The 16,076-nt window shown below is 33.6% G+C and overlaps 1 long non-coding RNA gene across 1 annotated transcript; it reads left to right on the top strand.

Moving 5' to 3' along the window:
* Positions 1 to 9,732: 9,732 nt before the first annotated feature.
* LOC141350617 (uncharacterized) lies at positions 9,733 to 13,350 on the top strand. Its single transcript, XR_012358734.1, has 4 exons — positions 9,733 to 9,812; positions 10,331 to 12,688; positions 12,803 to 12,892; positions 12,976 to 13,350. It is a non-coding gene; the product is annotated as an uncharacterized lncRNA (long non-coding RNA).
* Positions 13,351 to 16,076: the final 2,726 nt, after the last annotated feature.

The raw sequence follows: 16,076 nt of genomic DNA, 5'->3' as shown, positions 1-16,076 counted from the left end.
CATTTTGGCAAAACAACTGATCTGGAGATTCAATGCATTAAAAGAACATTAAAGCAATCTACTGCAGAATCTACATCAGGTAGGCATTGTCAGTCCTGTAATATATAACCACAGTCCTGAAGAGTTTAGCTTCAGTTCTAATCAAACACCTAAACAAGCTTATCAAAGTCTAAAGGGTATGAGAGAGACACAAGTACTTTGGGTGAGGTTTTATCAGAGGCGGACAGTACACAGCTTCATTACTTGAGTAAGAGTAGAGTTACCCCTTGCTAAATTTTAGTCAAGTACAAGTAAAAGTATTGCAGTCAGATGTCTACTCAAGTAAAAGTAAAAGGTACTTGTTTTTAAATGTAGTTGAGTATCAAGAGTACAAGAGTACATTTTTAAATTTTGCATTACTACTGCCACAGTGCACATTGAACCACGTGAGATGATTGACAGCTGTACAGCAAATGATAGAGCTCTGAGGTCAAATCTGATACGAATCAGGAAGAGGAGACACACATCTCACTCCGTTCGCTCTTTGAGCTCTTCAGATCGCATAATTCAGTGGAAAATGAATAGAAATCTCATTCTGTAAGACTAAATATTTTACTAACATGTGATAATTAATCATTATTCTCCAAATATGCGCATCATTGTACTAATAGCCCTGGCGGATTCTGTATATTTTATGTATTTGAATACAAATAAACCAGAGAAGACGAGAATGAATGTTTTATGAGTGATGATTTCTATTCAAAATAACAAACGTTACAGATTAATTATTTTGCACTCCTGGCATAAATTAAGAAATTAATGTCACTGCAAACCAGTTTAATCATAAACCGTTGTAAAATGTCGAAGCTGGACTCTTAAACCTTTTTTGTAATGCTGAGTTTGTCCAGATCAAGTAAGTGTGTGATGTTTTGACGAGTAATTAATTTTGAAAAACAATAATCCGGGATCACCAGTAATCCCTGCCGCTCTCAAGGGGTTGAATTTTTGTAAGCGGTTTTGGTAAACACAGCAAACACTTAAAGCGAAAACTATCATTAACTTGTTTAAAAAATTAAAATAGTCTGGCGAGGTGGAGCCACAGGTTGTCACATTCCCCGGATGGACCTGCTGCGTCTTCATCCATTGTTTCGTCCATGGTTTCTTCTCTTATCTAAATCTGACTATTGGGACTTTGGCAGAAAGCTGAAGGTGATAGCTCAGTGGCGCCTGCACAATCCAATCACGTTTGAGAAAAGGGAAACAACAAATCGAGGGTTTCTGAGATTTTTCTTTTTTTAGAAGAAGAAGTAACGGATACTCACGGTTATGGATAGAAATGTAGTGGAGTAAAGAGTACAACATTTGCCTCTTAAATGTACTTGAGTAAAGTCATGAGTACTCCCCAAAAATAATACTCGAGTAAAGTACAGATCCCTCAAAATTGTACTTGAGTACTGTGAGTACTGTACTCAAGTAAATGTACTCCGTTACTGTCCGGCTCTGGGTTTTATCAGGGTTGGAGCTGAACTCTGAAGGACTGTGGCTCTAACGACGTTGCTTACCTCTGGTATATACTGTGCCTACACTCTTAAAATTGATGTGTTAAAAATTAACACAAAATATGTGTAAAAGGATTCTAACACATTTTTGTGTTGGAACTGACACATAATGTGTAAATATTATGCTTTACTGCTTACACAATGAATGTGTAAAACACGTTAACCAGTACAAAATGAAATGAAATGCATAATTATTGTAGTTTAATGACGATTTATATTTAAACGAATTAACATGAAAAAATGTGATATAAAACACTATATCCTGTCGTTTTCATAAAAAAAGTGATTTAGGCAGCGTGCACTGACACTGATTATCCTGTACTTTTGTTTGTTATAAAAACCAAATATCATATATAACACATTCCTTTATCAAGTATAAGATGTTTGTGCAACAGGAAATATACAAGCAAGTTCGGTCAAAAGCACAAATAAGTCTGCACTTCACCACAAAGTTAAATAAAAAATATAAAGTTTTACAATGCAACTTTGTCCTTAGTCAAAACGATTTGACCAGGAACAGATAATATATTTATGAGACCAAAGATTGTCCATAAGACATACCGAAAATAAAATATATATAACACTGTTAACCACTACTAACACATAACACCCAGCGGCCAGCGGTGATTTTCAGAAGGACTTGCCGAGATCAAGCTGCGTTGGGCGGGGTACATGAGCGCTAAGTACCCGTTGGTTGTCTGGATCAGAAATCCGAAAAAGTCGGGGCAGATTTTTTAATAAACGCTCTCTTTATAAACCGACCGCAAATTTGAACTTTTTATACATACATTCTCGCCTAAAAAGCTTTTGAACATACACTTTGTGACACAATAAGAGTAATATTTCAAACATAATGCAGGCGTTCTCTTCCATTGGTGGCTGTCATAAGTTCACACGAATCTGCTGATGACGTTTCACATGGACAGACAACTACGCATTATTGTATTTTTAATTGTATTTTTTGCGTGTGTTATTTTTATTTAATTATTATAAAAATCATGGTCATTATTATTGAGCCTTGGCTGGCAGTCTGTTTTGAATTTGTTTTATTGAAAAAACAAACACACAACGCTTATTGTGTTGCGCCTGCGCAGTGACTTTCTTTTCCAACCGCCTTTCCAGTCAAGAGGACGTGAAGAATGTTCCTGTCTGCATCAGGTAAGAAATTAAATTAAAAATTACAGTTATAATATGATATCTATTTTTCATATAGTGTAAGAAACTTTCGTATTAATTGTGCAGGAGACTGTTAATTTAAACTTTATTATGGTAACGTTAAATGCTCGCTCGTTTTGCAAAGTTACGTTTGGAGATTCATGTTAACAGTCATTGTTGTTTAATGAAAGGCACATTGGACTACGTGTTAGTAATATGTGTGACACTTGCTTGCAGCACTGTAAAGTAAATCGTTAACACCGTGTCCTAAAATAGACGTGACACGCGGTAACGGGTTTCTATTCAGTTTATGTCCTTACGTTATAGGACGGGTCATTATAAATTATGCCTTTCGATTATCGCAACGCCTCGTCGCGTTTGGTTAAGCACATGGTGGAACAGTATGCACATCACTGTACCTAACGTACTGTACACCTGTGAGCGGCATGACGAGACAAAAGACGGTAAAACTCATTATTAATCGGTGATGCTGTACATTCTGGATGATGCACAGCCACATTTTATAATACTGTTTTTTATTTTCGTGTCGCGCCGCTCGCGTTCAATATAAAGTTAGACAAGACGCAATGAATTACTGGGAGAGTAACGTTAGTGGTCTAATGTTAAGAGTCGAACTTCACGAACCTTTCACTGCAGTAAGGCTAAAGTGCTACGTGAATAAGATTAGTGTAGTTTTGTGCTACTAGCTGTAAAGTGTTTTTGCACTATTGAGTTATAAATACTGCCCAGTAATACTTAACTAGATGTAAATCACAATTCTTGTGTCAATGTTTGTTTGTAATCTTTTTCAGCTATCCATCTGAAAAAGAAAAGCTGGCACTCTCAAAGGAGATTGTGTTTTTGGATTATGGTCTCATTTGGTCAAAAAGAGGGACATGTACCGTAAGGATGCTTTTACATACTTCATTTATGTGTATGAAATTACTTACTTGACAATGTGTATAAAAACTGTACTTGACTCTAACTAAGTGCTATTTTTGCATTGATCATGATAGGAGCATTTTTTTTTTTTTTTTTTTTTTTTTTGATGGGCCATCACACAGTGGATTTATAAAAATGAGATTACAGAACATCAGACAGTAGCTTCAACAGAGTTGAAGTGGGAGGACATCATCAATTAAGAATGCCATTGACCAAACCTTCAGTCATCAAAGAAGATGGATACAGGTAATGACAAAATCACCAATTATTGGTGAAATCTTTAAGGAATATCCCCAATTTCTGGACATGCCAGTGTTTGTAATATACTTAAAGGCGGAGTGCACAATGTTTGAAAGCCAATGTTGATATTTGAAATCACTTAAACAAACACGCCCCTACCCCAATAGAATCCGGACCTTCTTTTAAAAGACCCGCCCCACACATACGCATCCCGGCAAGGATGTCGGTTAGTAGACACGCTCCTTACTGCTGATTGGCTATAAATGTGTTTTGGTAGTCGGCCCGTCTCCTTTTCCAAAGCGTTTTTCAAACATTGTGCACTCCGCATTTAAATGGAGATAACTTTACACAAAGTGTTTCATAATTCCAATATTAATATTTCTTTTTAAATTCACTGAAGGGGGACATCCAGTTTTCCAGACTTACCGATGGGAAAGAAGAAATGGGAATGTGACAATTATTGAGAAACTCAGGGAAAAAGCATCTTTAGAGAAGAAAATGGACATCAGACATTTATTGAAGAAAGCTGACAGTCAACATAATGGTATGATTTCCTGTCTCTGTTCCAAATGTTTAATTTGGAAAATGACGTTTAAAATGTAACATTCAAAATACGATATAAAAGTAATCCTTTTTAAATAATTTTTTCTCATTTATATTTTGCATGTGACCTGCATGTTTACTACACCCAGATGAGAGCTGTGTTATACTCGTTCATCTTCTGCTGTGTGAATTCTGCTGTGTCAGTCCTGTGGGACTTGATGCCGGTAGGCTTTGTGACTCTAAACTTTATATAAAATAAGTAAATTTCATGCAACAACATTTTCTAATGATGTTCATTGTTTCATTTGTGTAGGCTGGTAGCAGTGTGACGTCTTTGCTTACTAAATGATCAAAGGGTGTCTGAAATCAGCTCAGCCACAGTTGGTTTCCAACGGTTCTTCAGGACATGGAGGCCACTACGTAACTGTTGCAATGAACTATTCTTTTGCCTTTCCACCTGATGTTGACAATCTGACCTGTGCGGTACTGAAAACCACTTGCACTGACATATCTTAAAATATATCAGTGCCCTTTGTTTTGCCTCAAAATGCACACCAGTAATGTTTTTTGTTGAAACCAGTTATATTTCCTAATTAAACTAAGGCCTAGTCCTGGATTAAGCTAATCCCCTGTCCGGGAAACCGCCCCTAAATGTTTTGTGACGGAAATTTCTTTGAATACACTTGTCAAGTTTATTTTAAGTATTTTTCTAAATGTAAGATAACATGTTAATGTTTCAGGACAAGTTAAAATTTTTTGATAACTTGCATGTTGGAAACGATTTCAGACATTGTTCTATTCAACATGTTTAGCACAGTTGCTTTTAAATTCAATGAATTATTTTATAAATAGTGTTTTAAAACGTATCAATGTAATCTATGTTTGAAGTTATTATACTTGCACTTACATTTATTTAAATTAGCATACATCTAGCAACATAGAGTACTAGCATATTTTCATGCAAGCATTAATTGTCAAATATTTGTTATTTTACAAATAAATAGTTTGTGAACAATATTCAATAGTTGTCTGCTTGATTTCATAATTTAAAGTTTACAAATCATATGTTTTTTTTTCTCTTTAATATTAAAACTAAACAATTACTCGGTAACACACAGTTGTGTTAGATTAATAGAAAGTTACACATTAATGTGTTTACTGAAGCAACACATTTTTGTGTTGCATTTTATAACACATATTCTGTGTTAAATTTAACTCAACATGTGTTGTCCCTGCGCACACTCAGAACATGTGTAAAAAATAACACATGTTGTGTTGTTTTTAACACATTTGTTTTAAGAGTGTATAAACAAAAATGTCCATGGTTGTTCTCCTTATTTAACTTGTCTATTCAGTTGATATAGATGTATTGAAAATAGTAAAACAGGAATGTGGATAGAAACAGGCACTCCACCCTGTTACCTTTTATACTTTAAAGGCACAAATATTTTTAATCCACATTCAACTTGTAAATTGGGAGCATAAAATATTGTATTTATCTTATAAATAGAGTTTTACTAAATGTTGTAAATACAAGTGATCCTGGAACATAAAGCACCAAAGTTGTGCAAACTTTACTGGAGAAACATTAATAAACTCAGTCCTGTTTTCTTTGAGAGTGGAGCTCTGTTCAGAGTCACGTGAGGTGCCTGCCTGACAATAATTTAATGCAAATAGCCCAATTACATTTAATCATAGCAAAGATCTCTAAATACTACAAAACTAGCTGTAGCTTTTAAAGGTTTTCATGTTAAAGCTTTTCAAAGGATTTCACTTGTTTTGAAAGCCCTGTGTGGATTGACAGTATGTTACTGATTCATCACAGAAATAATAATTATTAATTTCAATAATGATTACAGTATGAATATATTATGAAACCTCACCAGTACATTTTTGGCGAGATTTAATGTGAGGTATTTTAGGGCTGATGTCATTTCCAATATATTATTTTTTCTTTACCATTTTTTCCTTATGATGTTGGGTTTAAGTGAAATGTAAGTCTGGGATGCACTCATGAAAATGTTTGTAAAAAGTTCTTCAAAAAGTTGTCTGTATAGGCTATTTTATTCACTTTAAACTTTATATGAAGCGATTCTTCTCTTCTTTTGTTAATACCTATACAGGAAAAACAGGAAAAACTTCACTATAGAAGTATTAGAATCAAATTCGACAAATCGAAACATAAGCATTTCTCATAAACAACGCTGGCATGTTTATCATAAAGCTGACTCATTGATCGGTCAATCTGTTTCATTTTCTATTAATGGATCAGTAATTAAACAAATACTGGTAACTCTTTACAATAAGATTGTATTTGGGCACTTCTATGCGAATGTCATCCTTAAAATGAAAAGTGAAGTTTTTACCCCAAGTTTTTAAACATAATGATATCTCAGATCTGATATCTTTAAATATCCATGCAAAGTCTGCTAAAGTTTTTTAAGCACTTTTTCCCCAATGAAATGTAACTTTAAGCGTAATGACTGTTAGCTAACTAACTCATAAAAAAATACATTGTTTATCATCCTTTTTCTGTCATGGCTTATTTATTAATGACTCAGCATTATCTGTATTAAAGAGAAAACAAGACTCGTGATGGTCAGCATTACATTTCCCAGCATTCAGGTTGTGGTTTGGTTAAAAAGATACCCCTTAATTTTCTAATGATCCAGGTTTCTGTCAGTCAACATTGAAAAAGCGTCATTATTTTACTATTTTGTTCGTAACTGAGCTCATATAAAGACTCGAGTGGCACAGTCGCTCAGTGGGTAGCACTGTTGCCACTGTGTCCCTGGTTAAAGCCCTGGCTGAGTCAGGTTTCTGTGTGGATATGCATGTTTTCCCTGTGTCAGTGTGGGTTTACTCGGGTACTCCAGTTTCCTCCCACAATCCAAAAACATGTGAATTGGAAATGTGAAATTGCTCTTTTCTCAACGTGTGTATAAAACCAATTCTCGCCATGAATATAGCCATATGATAAGAATGAATAGAGGATTCCACAGTATAACACGTTGTTGCATTTATAAAACATATTTTATATTAGGCAAAAAGTGTAGCAACATAATCGCATTCTCAAAAAGATAATGCTATTTAACATAATGTGTTTTGATCTTTTTTGATCTGAAGGTGTAAGCTTACATGTTTAAAAGCATCTCAGACTGAGACCTCCAGAAGTTGCTCAATAAAACAACAGGAATTTTGTTCAAATACTAGGAAAAGGATGAAAATACTGAAAAAAATAATTCCCATAGATTCATTGTTATCCCATAGTTTAGATATGTTTACTATCAGAAAAAAAATGAGCGCACCTGTAAAGGAACGTGGACAAAGACAGGTCCTCCACCCTTTCACTTGCGTGCTTTGAAGGTACAAACTTTTTAATCTATTATGATCTTGTGAATGGGAAAAATGTAAGGTTTCATTTCTCTATAACAGCATCCCTTCACACCACACCTATACAGTAATAGGAACATATGTGGCTGTTATATACACTCACCTAAAGGATTATTAGGAACACCATACTAATACTGTGTTTGACCCCCTTTTGCCTTCAGAACTGCCTTAATTCTACGTGGCATTTATTCAACAAGGTGCTGAAAGCATTCTTTAGAAATGTTGGCCCATATTGATAGGATAGCATCTTGCAGTTGATGGAGATTTATGGGATGCACATCCAGGGCACGAAGCTTCCGTTCCACCACCACATCCCAAAGATGCTCTATTGGGTTGAGATCTGGTGACTGTGGGGGCCTTTTTAGTACAGTGAACTCATTGTCATGTTCAAGAAACCAATTTGAAATGATTCGAGCTTTGTGACATGATGCATTATCCTGCTGAAAGTAGCCATCAGAGGATGAGAACATGGTGGTCATAAGGGGATGGACATGGTCAAAAACAATGCTCAGGTAGGCCGTGGCATTTAAACGATGCCCAATTGGCACTAAGGGGCCTAAAGTGTGCCAAGAAAACATTCCCCACACCATTAAAACACTACCACCAGCCTGCACAGTGGTAACAAGGCATGATGGTTCCATGTTCTTATTCTGTTTACGCCAAATTCTGACTCTACCATCTGAATGTCTCAACAGAAATCGAGACTCATCAGACCAGGCAACATTTTTCCAGTCTTCAACTGTCCAATTTTGGTGAGCTAGTGCAAATTGTAGCCTCTTTTTCCTATTTGTAATGGAGATGGGTGGTACCCGGTGGGGTCTTCTGCTGACTGTGAGTTGGCTGACTGTAGTGTATGCCATGACTATTTTGTAATGCAAAATCCCGTTAAAATCTGGCAGCTGTAAACATTGACGTGTTTTGCTGTGATTATTCCTGTTTCATCTGCTTCGGCCAAACGGACTCTCAGCCCTAAAATGAATTAAAACTTATGCCAGAAATACTACTGGACAGTCTCAACTTTCAGCATTAGCCTCCATGGCGATAGAAAATGTAAATTGAATTAAACTATTTGAATTATCCTTGAACAATAGACTGTCAACAAATTAATAAAACAGTTGGTAATCTTTTTTAAGAACCATTTTTGCGATTTCTTTAGCAAAAAAGAAATCGCAAGCCTTCATTTCAAATGTCTTTTAACCGGGTTTCTGTATAATATTCGATGCTTTTCATTTTGTAGTGTTTTATTAATAAAGTAGAAAAGATATTTCTTGAGGTCTAAAATACAATCATTTCTATTTGACTTTGCAATTTAACGATTGATATGTTTCTATTGTCCTGACGTCATATGAGATAGATTAAATCATGTAAGACGGCACTGAAGGCCTAGGTGTGAAATGCATGACTCACCACTGCTTTAATGTACTAAAACTACAGTTAAATAAATATTTTTTAAAAGCTGTGCACCACAAATATCCTAATGAAAAGTATATAGGTCTACTTGAGTAGTATTTCAATGCACCTGAAAAAGTATCCAAAACCAGTAATAATTAAATAGATTTCTAGTTTATTGAAATAAATGGTGTCTCAAAATACAGTAGCACAGTTAAGTACACTTAGATGTTTATCTTAAGAAGTACCAGTGTGGTATATTAACTACAAAATAGTACATTTACTAAGTGTATTTAAAGTTTATTCTTGTGCACTTCCCCCCTGGGATATTAATAACCTCTTAACACCCGAGGACCTCACTCATTTTCAAACCCTGGCTATGGTGTAGATGTAATGAAAATGCACCGGAGAGGAATGTGAACAGAGACAGGTACTCCACCCAGTCACTTGCATAATCTATTCTTTTCTTGTAAATGAGACAAATGTAAGGTTTCATTTCTCTATAACACCACCTCCCTCACACCACACCTACAGAGGGATTGGTTTAGAGCTTCTATAAATGACTCTGAGTTTATAGATGAGTTTAAAAAATGAGATTTATTACAGATACAGGTATGACTATATTATTTTATTGTTTATTAATTTATTTCATATTCATTTGTTTTATTATGAAGAAAGCATATTTTTGTTACTAGCAAGATAAGTTAGATTAGTTGTTATATATCACTAGATTATTCAATAATATATTTTATATTACTCATTATTATTCAATAACATATTCGTTGTAGAAAATTCTTATTCTTTATTGCCAATAGTGAAAAATTTAATGTTTTGTTTTTATCCGTATTTACATATTAAGAGGAGACTGGGGCTAGTTGTCACATGGGAAAGGGCTATGTCTAAGTAATTCAAATCCCCAAATTTATGGTGTATTTTATTGCTTACATTTAAGCTATTTTGTGAATACTTTATGATATGTGGATACAGAAATTGACTATATTCTAAGAAATGTTAATCAGTGTAAAACATGTGACAAGTAGCCCTGGTCTCCCATATAAATAATTTCTGGTTGTACTGCAAAATTTACTAATAATGTTACTAATTTCTCTTAATCCCTTATATTAAATCAGTGAGTAATTTTACACCTATGAAACTATTTGTAATTTTTAAAATGTTTATCATTTGTACTACCGCAATCATTCTTGTGAAGGATGGTTTAAAATGCGGAGATAATAACTATTATTTTATTACGAATGGAGATGTTAAAGCGGAAATTATTACAAATTGTTCATTCAATTATTCAATGGATAGAATTAATTGGTTAAGTAATGATCAATACTGGAATCCTATGGCAGCAGACAATTTTATATTAAACCAATTTGAGCAAGAACATAGCTTGAAAATTGCTTTAGATGTCAATAAATTTTTACTAAAGACTGAGTTGATGGATAAAATAAATAGGTCAAATAGTGAACAAAGTAGGATTTCTCTGGCTCTGGATTTCATTTTAGGTCATCCACGGTCAGTAGTCAATTCTATAATAAACCAAATTGAAAAAGAAAATTGCTGGAAAATTGTTTCAAATTTCATAAAATGGTTATACAATAATTTTTATAATTTGATTGAGATTATGACAATATTTAGATATTGCTTAAATAAAATTGGTTTACATGTAAAATTTTTAGATGATATGAATGAGTTTATGACAAATGTTAGAAGTAGCTTGAAAACTGCTTTAGATGTCGAAAAATTTTTAATAAAGACTGATATGGTGAATAAAATAAATAGGTCAAATAGTGAACAAAGTAGGATTTCTCTGGCTCTGGATTTCATTTTAGGTCATCCACGGTCAGTAGTCAATTCTATATTAAACCAAATTGAACAAGAAAATTGCTGGAAAATTGTTTCAAATTTCATAAAATGGTTATACAATAATTTTTATAATTTGATTGAGATTATGACAATATTTAGATATTGCTTAAATAAAATTGGTTTACATGTAAAATTTTTAGATGATATGAATGAGTTTATGACAAATGTTAGAAGTAGCTTGAAAACTGCTTTAGATGTCGAAAAATTTTTAATAAAGACTGATATGGTGAATAAAATAAATATTTAAAATAGTGAACATAGTAGGATTTCTGTGGCTCTGGATTTCATTTTAGGTCATCCATGGTCAGTAGTCAATTCTATATTAAACCAAATTGAACAAGAAAATTGCTGGAAAATTGTTTCAAATTTCATAAAATGGTTATACAATAATCTTTATAATTTGATTGAGATTATGACAATAATTAGATATTGCTTAGATCAAATTGGTTTACACGTAAAATTTTTAGATGATATGAATGAGTTTATGACAAATGTTAGAAGTAGCTTGAAAACTGCTTTAGATGTCGAAGAATTTTTAATAAAGACGTTGGTGAATAAAATAAATTGGTTGAATAGTGAACAAATTAGGATTTCTGTGGCTCTGGATTTCATTTTAGGTCATCCATGGTCAGTAGTCAATTCTATATTAAACCAAATTGAACAAGAAAATTGCTGGAAAATTGTTTCAAATTTCATAAAATGGTTATACAATAATCTTTATAATTTGATTGAGATTATGACAATAATTAGATATTGCTTAGATCAAATTGGTTTACACGTAAAATTTTTAGATGATATGAATGAGTTTATGACAAATGTTAGAAGTAGCTTGAAAACTGCTTTAGATGTCGAAGAATTTTTAATAAAGACGTTGGTGAATAAAATAAATTGGTCAAATAGTAAACAAATTAGGATTTCTGTTGCTTTGGATTTTGGATTTTTATCTCATCTACAGTCACTAGTCAATTTTATATTAAACCAATTTGAACAAGAAAATTGGTTAAAAAACTTTTCGACTTTTATGAGACATATATACAATATTTTTAATACTTTGATTAAGATTATAAAAATTGTTAGATATTGCTTAAATAAAAGTCGTTTTAATGTAAGATTTTTAGATGTTGTGATTGAGTTTATGACAAATATTACAACTTACTTAAAAATTGCTTTAGATTATGTTGAAAAAATTCATAGATGCTTGGACAAAATAAAAAATAATTTCCATTTAAATGTTATACTATAAACAAAATACAACAAAAAATACAAAAATACAAAAAAATACAAAAAATACAAAAAATACAAAAAAATTAATAAAAATACAAAAAAATTATTCAAAATCATTGTATTAAAAATATATAAAACAAATTATAGCAAAAAAATTCAATTAAAAAACAGATTTGTAATAATTCACAAGCTCTGACACCCCATTAGTTTGCCAACCCTGGAAGCACACTAACAGCACAGATTCACATGAAAAACATAGTGTTGTAGTGTGTCCCTGCAGGGTTCGTCAAACTTGCAAATCTCATAGCAATGGTTTTGCAGAGTGGTAAAATTACTCACTGTTCTGGAGTGCCGTGAAGAGAGATTATGTGTCTTACCCGAAACATCACATTGTAAGTTTAAATAAATTTATATTATTAAAGCACCATGTGCACACATTTTGTACTTAACATATATATTTGAACTGTTTATAGTGGGATAAATGACATTTAAAATGTTATCTACAGGTGTCCGTTCTCTGTTGGTCTGAAGCAGATACTGTATCTAGAAAAAAGCAGAAAAGGTGTTGAAATCTTGAACAAAACATCTTCATCAAGGTAGGTACATGACGATCGCATTGATGGGTTTTTTGTAGTTTTATATAAATTTGTTTCAATGTATTTACTGTCTTTCTTCTCAGGACCTTGATACTCTCTGCACCTCTCACATCATCTCTGCACCATACTGAAAAACATCTTCAGCAGAATCTGCTCCATGACCGCACACTCGATGTGTGCATGACGGGACACTATGGATCAAGAAGACATTCAATCTCTCTTCTCGGGCAGTCGTGACCTATCGTTTCCACTTTGAGGCTGAATGCCAGCAGGTTGCGACTGAAATCTCACCAAAGTAAAAAAAAATTAAAAAATCAGTAAAAACAAAAAAAAAACAGTAAAACCAAAAAACCAGTAACAACAAAAAAGAAAAAACAGTAAAAAATAACTAAAGTCTTGACATTTGTTGGCATGTAACACTCCTAAACATTTAACAATAAAAAAATGTTCCTCTTTCATTCTATGTCTATTCACTTGTACTTTATTGATAAATATTCACAATGTTCAGATATTCACATGCATGTATAACAGCCGTCCTGTAGAGTTTAGCTCCAGTTTATTTCAAACACCTTAACAAGCTTATTAAAGTCTAAAGGGTCATTAAAAACCTACAAGTACTGTAGGTGAGCTTTTATCAGGGTTGGAGCTAAACTCTGAAGGACTGTGGCTCTCCAGGACCAACATTGCCTATCCCTGGTATATAAATATCTGTAAACAAAAAAATGTCCATGGTTGTTCTCCATTAAACTTGTTGATATAGATATATATCAGATTTAAACAGGAATGTTGATATAATCAGGCACTCCACCCTGGTACTTGCTTACACAAGAATTTTTAATCTTCACTGTTCTTGTAAATAGGGAGCAAATAAAGGCTTTTGTAAAAAAACTTGATTTTGAAAAAGTTTTGTAAATACAAGTGATCCTGGAACATAGATCACAAAAATTGTGCAAACTTTGTTGGAGAAATGTTAATAAACTTAGTATCTTGAGACACAGTACTGTAGGCCGCCATTGTTGTTTTGGTTATACCCGTGCATGCGTATCTCCCTTATTTTTGACATAAATGTGGGTGATTTTGTAGTTTACACAGACATGACAACGGCATCATTATCAAAAACTTTGAAACACGTCTTCAAAAGTTTGCAGGCCATTACACCGAATCTGTGTCCCTACAACATTATATGTATGAAAATGCAAGAAAACTAACTTAAAAAATACATTTTATTATTAAGCAAAGTGTCCTGCATGTTAATCTAACACAAAATTTGAACTAAAAACATTAATAAAACTATTAATAAAATTAATAAAAGATTACGGAAACAGCATTTGTTACTCCAACACGCTCCAACATTTTTTAAACTTATTAATAATATTATATTATTACCTATATGTAATGGTTTTGTTCTGTGTTTTCTGTATTCTGTGCATTTTGGACTTTTATTTTGACATCCTGTTCTGTTCTGGCTTTTATTTTGGTATACATCCTGCCATGTTTCACTTCACACTTCCTGTCTGTTTTGTATATAAGTCACTTCCTGTTCACCTGTCAGCGGCTGATTAATCGAGAGGCATCCAGCTGCAGCCCCACAGACTCACTTCTTGCTAGACACCAGTGGCTGGACACCAGTGGATGGACAGCTGACGTCATTTCCGTATCGTCATTCACTTTTCAAATTTGACGCACCATGCACATGTCAGCGGTAAGAAAAAATAATAAACTGTCGATGATTTTATTTATAGGTCATGTCAGAATTCAAATGCACAAACTAGCTAGACAGTTTTAGGGGGCAGGAATGAGGTGTGTTGTGCACAGTGTGCAATAGTTTATTTGGAACGGTTCATGTTTTATTTTCTCTTGAAATCGGCACTTCCCCCACACGGGCCTGACTGTTGCATCTTCATTCTGATGGTCAGATTTGTCTAATTTTACTAAGATGTGTGTAATTTCCAATAAATATTGCAAAACCACGAAGTGTTCATTTGATCTGGATTGTTTGGTAAATTGTCTGATCATGTGAGATCATGTGAGTCTACGTATATCTTGTAAACAGAAGTGGTTACATTTGCAAAAAAAACCTGTGGTCAATTAACATGTACAAGTCTGTTGTAATGACAAAACATTATAGTCCATTGATCTAGGCTGAATTTAAGTCACAAAAAATAGTGAAATGATCTGAACAATATATATTTTCAAGGTGGTTCTTGTGAATGCGGTTTGCATGAATTGTTGATGTTATAGTGTTGGGCATACTGTTGAGAATTGTTTTATGTAAAGAGATATTATAAAGATCATATTTCAATTTGAACACAGATTTTATATTATATATTTTAAGTCATTAAAGTAAAATGACAATACGGAAAAGACGTGTGCAATTAAGCCTGCAAAGAATATATCCACTGGTGAAAAACGAAAATAAATATGCTGTCTATCCAGAGATGAAAATATAAAATAAATATGCTGTCTATCCAGAGGTGAAAATATAAAATAAATATGCTGTCTATCCAGAGGTGAACATATAAAATAAATAAGCTGTCTATCCAGATGTGAAAATATGAAATAAAATTGCTGTTCATCCAGTGGTGAAAACGGAAATTAGCGGCGAAACGGAAATGACGTAGGCTGTCTATCCACTGGTGTCCAGCCACTGGTGTCTAGCCGGAGGTGAGTCTGCGGGGCTGCAGCTGGATGCTATTGGATTAATCTGTAAAGGGTGTTGCTTTGAAGAAAGCGATGAAGAAAGTGAATCCATTTGCAAAAGGTGTTTATTTGAAAAATCCCAAAAAGGGCCAGCAAACATATCCATTAAGGGTGATCCAAAAACGTGATCCAAAACAGGCACAAGGTCAGGGGCAGGCAGAGTTCAATCAAAAATCCAAACAAACAGGCACGGGTCAAACACAGGCAGATACACAGGCAGAATACAAATAACAGAATACAGGAAACAGATTACAAGGAAAAGGGGTGGTTGGGCTAAGCATTAATCAGCAGCTAACAGGTGAACAGGAAGTGACTTATATACAAAATAGACAGGAAGTGTGAAGTGAAACATGGCAGGATGTATATCAAAATAAAAGCCAGAACAGAACAGGATGTCAAAATAGAAGTCCAAAATGCACAGAATACAGAAAACACAGAACAAAACCATTACACTATAAAAGCCTCCATCCTCCATTAAAAACCA

The sequence above is a fragment of the Misgurnus anguillicaudatus genome, chromosome 18, assembly GCF_027580225.2.
Source record: "Misgurnus anguillicaudatus chromosome 18, ASM2758022v2, whole genome shotgun sequence".
Taxonomy (NCBI): domain Eukaryota; kingdom Metazoa; phylum Chordata; class Actinopteri; order Cypriniformes; family Cobitidae; genus Misgurnus; species Misgurnus anguillicaudatus.
This window is presented reverse-complemented; position numbering and strand designations above follow the sequence as displayed.